Consider the following 7,942-nt stretch of genomic DNA (forward strand, 5'->3'; position numbering starts at 1 on the left):
CCTGTAGCAAAAATTGCCCAGAACTTAGCCAGAAGGCCGGTCCTAAAGGCGCTGTGCAAGAAAAGTGTTTGAACACAGTGACCATGTGCCTTTTCACACTGTGGGGTCCCACACCCAAGTGTTACTAAGAGCCCCCCTGAGGCGACCACTCAGGGGGCACTGGTTCGCGGACTTTCTGCCTCCCCGGCCCCTGGCCAGACAAGGTAGATCCGCTGAAATCAGGAGGAACTGGGCCCCTCAGGTTTTCCAGGGGGAATTACTCCCGGGCCCCAACTATCTATGGGCACCACGGTTTCTGTTCCAACCTGTACTAGCCATCAGGACCCCCATCATACCAGCAGGGGTACTATACAACCAGTCAGTCATCCCTGCAAAGCTAGAATGACCGTGGAGCACCCCTGCTGGACACTGATAAGAACAGATACTACACTTGATCTTAGCCAAAAGGTCGAGAAGCCATCTTTAGTGTGGGCGGTTTTGTCAAATAGCACTGTCCCCTTTCGTTTACGTGCATTTTGCGCAGTGGGTAGGTTAGGGACAGGAACCGCTGGTTAGGGAGAGGTTCCAGTGAAGAAGGGACATAATAGGAACTGCTTGCCAGTTCTACAGACAGGAACCTTTCAGCTACAGGTGTCTAGCTGCACGACTACCCTTCAGCCACCTCCTCTGCCAGATGTTGTTGGCACAGTTGTCTGTAAATGTCTCTGGCCAGTTCTGTGCTGCCTCGTAGACTCTATTATGATTTCTTTGGAACTTTCACGTAATGTGCTTCATTGTATTCTCAGGTCTCTGTGTGTCTTCCCTCCCTTCTGGGTATCCAATGCTTGAGGACCACCTACACAGGCTAGGCTCTACAAGGAGTTGCATGATATACTCAATTCTCTACCCATTTGGGGATGCTGAACCTTGCTCTGTTGGGTAGACATATGAAGGGCCTCCTGAAGACCACAGGAAATGATCAGACCTACAAACATGACAGAGCAAAGGCAGCAGTAATAGACCAGGGCACACTTGTAGGCGGGGCCTCGGACAAGGTACCCGCCTGCGAGGAACTACACTCACAGGGTCTTAGCATTGTAGTAGTTTTATAGTAACAGTTCAGAAATGTAGCGTTCACAATGATAGAAGGATATGGCACACTGATGACCAAGACAGCATCAATACAGCCAACTCTACTATAATTTCCGGTACTGTTACTGGAGGATGGCCTGTGCTGGAGGGGTGGCGGTATTTTGTATAACCACGCTGGACTGGCCCACTAAAAGGGATCCTTGGAAGGATCTTCCGCACCGGACAGTGTCCCTTAGTCCGGTGTTTCTCAACCTTTTTTCCATCAAGGCACCCTTTAAAATTATGGACAGTCCCAAGGCACCCTTTAACATTATGGATAGTCTTGAGGCACCCCATTCTAACAAGGGGTCCCTCAAGACTGTCCATGATTTTAAAAGGGCGACCATTCTAAAATGTGAAAAGCTATTCTAATCGTTTCATATAACGCAGCAACATCCACGCATGTAGGACACCCAACGTTAGAGGTGATTTATTCTTCCAAAGCAAATACACTTTTGCACACTGGTACCGACTAGTATTCCATTGTTTCTCTTCTTCCTCCTCAGTTTTTCTCCATCACTGAGCTAATGTGACCCAAGCACTGATAGAGAGGGAGCAAACACAAATGCTCCTGCGCTTGGGGATGGACTCGATGCTACAACCACATTAAGAATGTCCTGGAACATGCACACCTTGCTGCCCTCAAATGGACCGGGGGAATCCAAATATACTGAATGGGGAAAGAACAAAAAGAGGGCGCACAGGCCTAGTGCATTACCATAAAAAATGTTTAATAAAAAATAATAAAGTAGGTGTTGTACTCACAAACGACAATATAGTCAAGGCACATCATAAAAGAACAGCTGGATCAACACCGCGCTGAGTAACAGTCCGCAATAGGGAGTTTGGACATCCAAAAGGCTGACGCGTTTCGAGGACTTGCCTCTTCCTCAGAGCCAACTGACCAAATGTCTGCTCCCTCTTTTATATGCTCACTACTAGTTAAACCAAAGGTCACATGGGCCGTCCTGGACACTCCCCTGTGCAGGGGGAGGAGTCACAGGGGCAATCGACATAGTGTAAGTAAACACGAAAGGTCTATAAAAAAAAATATATATATATATATATATGTGTATAAATAAAACCATTGAAACCAGTGACAATCATAAAATCATATGAACCATAAGAAGTGTGCACAGTGAAAAATGAATAAATAAATGGAAAGTTACACATATATAAAAAATAATAAAAATCCTTCCCTGGTGATGCACTGCACTGCTCGCCTTTAAATAAATGGATGGATGGATGAGCAACGCTACGAAGCTGCCTAGTGCTCTGCTTGCCATAAACAACCATGGGACATGGATTTAATACAGAGAGTAGATCTGAAACCCAGCAGAGACACTTATTAATTCATAGAGATGCAGCCTACAGGGTGTGTGATATCATTCTAGTGTAGTCATATGATGAGACGTAGGCATGTGTGGCCATGTAGTGCACCAGGGATGGATATGCATATGCAATACTATATACAAGAACAAAGGAGATAAATCACTAGTAAAACATAAATGTTGATATAAAACGTTACAAATAACTTCTTAATGTGGCTCACAAAGTTTAAATAAAATAAAATTAAATAAGTATTGTTACAATATAGTATAATATCTGGTAAAATTGGTATAGTGTATGGTATATGTGTGTATGCATAGACATGGAAGCATAAGAAATATAAATATATAGGAAAAGAAAAAAAAAAATTATAATAAAAAAAAAAAAAAATAAAATTAATAATTATATGTACAAAAGATGTATATATGTGTTATATATAAGAACTATATAAAAATGTCAAAGGTGTTATGGAACAAGCACTTGCAGGATGAGAAAGCAGTGCTCGAAGAGAGCTCACTGGACAACATGCGTGCGCACATGTGTGTGTAACACATCCACATGAGCAACTGCTTTTTAGTAAAAAACATGTCTATACATACATACATAAACCCACACACACATATGGAAACTGAATGAAAAAATGGGTGACCAATGAATGACCCATAGACACAAGCGCATGGGAATGCGGTCATACGCAAGCGCCTAAGGGTGACACAATAAATATGAAGTGAGCAACCTAATGTGTAAGGATGCAGGGTAATGGTAGCTGTACTGATGATACTATAGTAATCATAGCTGATGAAAATGAATATATCTAAAGCATACATCTGTAGTGGATGGTGTACCCACTATAGGTCACAAGGGAAATGATGGAACTAGCACTAAAGAGGGGGGGGGGGGGGAGAGAGAGGAAAAAAAAAAGAAAAAAAAAAAGGAGGGGGTTTGGGAGAGAGACAAAAAGGATGAGAGTAGGACTCTAGGGAACATGTGCAGCTCAGCAGAAGGTGCCTATGCATAACGGGGAGTCAGTGGATGACCCCATGTATCTCAAGATCTTCATTAAGCCCCAGTGGGTGAGAGGGAACCCAGAGTGAAGATCCAATAGGTCTAGACATAGTCTTTGGAATTTTCTTCCACCATCTGAATCTCCTGTGATGGATTCAATCCCAAATACTTTCATGCCTGATGGATCACCACTGTGTGCCTCCTGAAAGTGCCGTGGTACGGAATATTTGTTTTTGCCTTTATTGCTCTCCTTGTAATTAATGATGTTACATTTGTGTTCACCAAACCTGACCCTCAAGGGGCGCATGGTTCGGCCAACATATAGGAGGCCACAGGGGCAGATGAGCCCATAGGGGGTCACAGGGGCAGATGAGCCCATAGGGGGTCACAGGGGCAGATGAGCCCATAGGGGGTCACAGGGGCAGATGAGCCCATAGGAGTCCACAGGGGCAGATGAGCCCATAGGGGGTCACAGGGGCAGATGAGCCCATAGGGGGTCATAGGGGCAGATGAGCCCATAGGAGTCCACAGGGGCAGATGAGCCCATAGGAGGCCACAGGGGCAGATGAGCCCATAGGGGGTCACAGGGGCAGATGAGCCCATAGGGGGTCATAGGGGCAGATGAGCCCATAGGAGTCCACAGGGGCAGATGAGCCCATAGGAGGCCACAGGGGCAGATGAGCCCATAGGGGGTCACAGGGGCAGATGAGCCCATAGGGGGTCACAGGGGCAGATGAGCCCATAGGGGGTCACAGGGGCAGATGAGCCCATAGGGGGTCACAGGGGCAGATGAGCCCATAGATCACAAAAGAAGTACCACAGTTGATGAACTGCTTAATCTTCTATGTACGGCCATTGGTGGCAGCCACCTCTTTCTTTCTGTGGCACATGTATTTGCAGGTTCCACAATTGCTCACACCGCATTTGAAACTGCCGCTTTGATCAAACAGGGCAGATCAAGGATTGACCGTATTCCTGGCACCAGCAGGAGGCTTCTTAATTCTACTGGGTGCTATGTGACTCCTGAGATCCCTAGGTTTCCTGAACACAATTTCGGGTCTGGGGGCAAGGCTCTGACCAAGAACTGGGTCCTGCTTAAGAATTTTCCAATTCTGATAAGAGAGGGGCAGGGGAGGGCCACACTAGGTTGCTGTGCAAGCAGCTGACATCCTCTTTATCAGCTATGATGTCATTGGTTGTCAGGATGCCGGAGGCAAGAAGGTCATAATGGTGCACAATGAAAACCTGTGGCTTTGTGTAGCTAAAAGGCGGGCTTTTTCCACCCGCTGGCTTGTATACAAGTTTTGGGCAACTTTTAGACCTTTTCCCAAGGCACCCTGGTTGAGAAAGGCTGCCTTAGTCTGTCCCTACTCACCAGGAACTTTTACCTGTGCTAACCAGTCCCTACCAGCGGGCTCCTCACCTGGGGTGGACTGACCATTTAGGCATTCAGGCACTGCCCGAGGGCCCGGGGTCAGTAGGGAGCCCCATGAGATGCCCTTGGTACCTTTCATAGGCTTTTTTGGGTGTGGTTTGAGTGTGGGCAGGGACACAGGGGCCCCATGATCCCCTATTGCCCAGGGGCCCCATGAGTTGTCAGTCCGCTCCTGCTCCTCACCCTAATCTAGAGTGTCCAAATGATGTTGCTTAAAGGCTCCGTTGTTAAGGTGGCCACCTGAACTCTTGCAGGAACTTGGCATCAAATCATATGGCTTCTAACAGAGTCCCTAAGGGGACCACTCTCCTTAAGGCCCTGTTCACACTTAAGAAATGCTACCACATTGCGTTTTCCAGCCCATTTTTAGCGCGTTTTTGGAGTTTGAATGAGCCTACCTCCAAAAATGCGCTAAAGAAGCTCATGTACCAAATTTTGCCATTGAGCCAAGAGCATTTTTCACACATTTCTGCTTTCCCTGTAGCACCGGCACAGCGCCACCTACAGGAAGGAAGAATGCACTGTGCCCAGGGCAGCAAAGCATAGGAAAGCTATCCAGTGGCTAACTGAATTGGTCATTCTGTCCAATGGGAATCCAGATACATGCAAGCCCCCCCCCCCCAAATTCATTTGCAGTTTATCAATTATCATCGACGTTGGGAAGCAAGCAATCTAAAATAAAGCTTCGGTGACTGATGTAGCAATTTGTACGGAGGCACCATGTGTGACAACCAATCCAAAGGAGCAAAGGATAAGCAGAAAGGAGTATGAAGGATTCTAAATAATTAAACAGAAGCATAATAAGACGCAGCGAGGGGCGCCGATACCCGCAGTACATTATTCTCCGCACCTATTACTGCCTCCTGTTTACTTTTCACCTGCAAAATAAAAAGGTGGCGGGAGAGATTACCTACAAAACGCTACGCGGCAGATTTTTTTTTTTTTTTTTAATTGTACAGCTTATGATTATTACTTTATTAGTGATTTTTTTTTTTTTTTAATTTCCATACGCTATCACTTGTATGCAGATGAACCTCCAGCTTATCTCCCAGCTCCCAATCTCTCCTCCTTAATATCTCCAGGGCTCCGGAGTGCCTTACCGCCGTCTCATCTTTCATGTCTCCTCACTTTCTTCAGCTTAACGTGGATGAAACAGAACTTGTCATTTTTTTTTTACTCCCTCTCAATCTGATTCCCAGCCAGAAATAACACTCACTGCCCATAATGCCCCAATGATGACAGCTCATCACACTCGTGGCTTAGAGGGAATCTCTCTGGAAGGTAAATGCCATTTGATGGAGGAAGGAGCTCTCCGACTTCACAGGCTGCATGCTAATTCCAGCGCAGTGGTGTGCCTGTCACCATTACATTGAGTAAGGTGATGGCCCTGGGACTAGCATGGATCTTAGAGATCAGACAATGGTGGATTCAGAAAGACAGTTACACTATACCAGCCATTCTCAGCCAGGGTTTCGGGGGAATCCTATGGTTCCTTCAGAGATGGCAAGGGGTTCCTTGAGCTGTGGTAAACTGACCGCCCATCTGATGGTGGCTGCATGGTTTCAGGTCCAACACCACTTTGGCAGAACCTTCGGCATGACTGCAAGGATGTCATTCTGGTCACCCCTGTAAGGGGGTGTTGTTCCCACAGACTGCCAATGTAAGGAACATTCTTCCCACAGACTGCCAATGTAAGGGACATTCTTCCCACTGACCCCAAATGTAAGGGACATTCTTCCCACTGACCCCCAATGTAAGGGGCATTCTTCCCACTGACCCCAAATGTAAGGGGTATTCTTCCCACTGACCACCAATGTAAGGGACATTCTTCCCACTGACTACCAATGTAAGGGACATTCTTCCCACTGACCACCAATGTAAGGAGCATTCTTCCCTTTGATCACCAATGTAAGGGACATTCTTCCCACTGACCCCCAATGTAAGGAACATTCTTCCCACTGACCCCCAATGTAAGGGACATTCTTCCCACTGATCACCAATGTAAGGGACATTCTTCCCACTGACCCCCAATGTAAGGGACATTCTTCCCACTGACCACCAATGTAAGGAACATTCTTCCCACTGACCCCCAATGTAAGGGACATTCTTCCCACTGATCACCAATGTAAGGGACATTCTTCCCACTGATCACCAATGTAAGGGACATTCTTCCCACTGATCACTAATGTAAGGGACATTCTTCCCACTGACCCCCAATGTAAGGGACATTCTTCCCACTGACCCCCAATGTAAGGAGCATTCTTCCCACTGACCACCAATGTAAGGGACATTCTTCCCACTGACCCCCAATGTAAGGGACATTCTTCCCACTGACCCCCAATGTAAGGAACATTCTTCCCACTGACCACCAATGTAAGGAGCATTCTTCCCACTGACCCCCAATGTAAGGGACATTCTTCCCACTGACCCCCAATGTAAGGGACATTCTTCCCACTGACCCCCAATGTAAGGAACATTCTTCCCACTGACCACCAATGTAAGGAGCATTCTTCCCACTGACCCCCAATGTAAGGGACATTCTTCCCACTGACCCCCAATGTAAGGAACATTCTTCCCACTGACCCCCAATGTAAGGGACATTCTTCCCACTGACCCCCAATGTAAAGGACATTCTTCCCACTGACCTCCAATGTAAGGGACATTCTTCCCACTGACCCCCCCAATGTAAGGGACATTCTTCCCACTGATCACCAATGTAAGGGACATTCTTCCCACTGACCTCCAATGTAAGGAAAATTCTTCCCACTGACCACCAATGTAAGGGGCATTCTTCCTACTGACCCCCAATGTAAGGGACATTCTTCCTACTGACCCCCAATGTAAGGGATATTCTTCCCACTGACCACCAATGTAAGGGACATTCTTCCCACTGACCCCCAATGTAAGGGACATTCTTCCCGCTGACCCCCCCAATGTAAGGGACATTCTTCCCGCTGATCCCCAATGTAAGGGACATTCTTCCCACTGACCACCAATGTAAGGGACATTCTTCCCACTGACCCCCAATGTAAGGGACATTCTTCCCACTGACCCCCAATGTTA

At 46.9% G+C, this 7,942-nt stretch overlaps 1 pseudogene; it reads right to left on the reverse strand.

Moving 5' to 3' along the window:
• Positions 1–293: 293 nt before the first annotated feature.
• LOC149430883 (U2 spliceosomal RNA) lies at positions 294–460 on the reverse strand (annotated as a pseudogene).
• Between the last annotated feature and the right edge of the window lie 7,482 nt (positions 461–7,942).

The sequence above is a fragment of the Staurois parvus genome, unplaced genomic scaffold (genome assembly GCF_062004578.1).
Source record: "Staurois parvus isolate SC_StPar_1 unplaced genomic scaffold, SC_StPar_1.0 ptg002431l, whole genome shotgun sequence".
In the NCBI taxonomy this organism is placed as follows: domain Eukaryota; kingdom Metazoa; phylum Chordata; class Amphibia; order Anura; family Ranidae; genus Staurois; species Staurois parvus.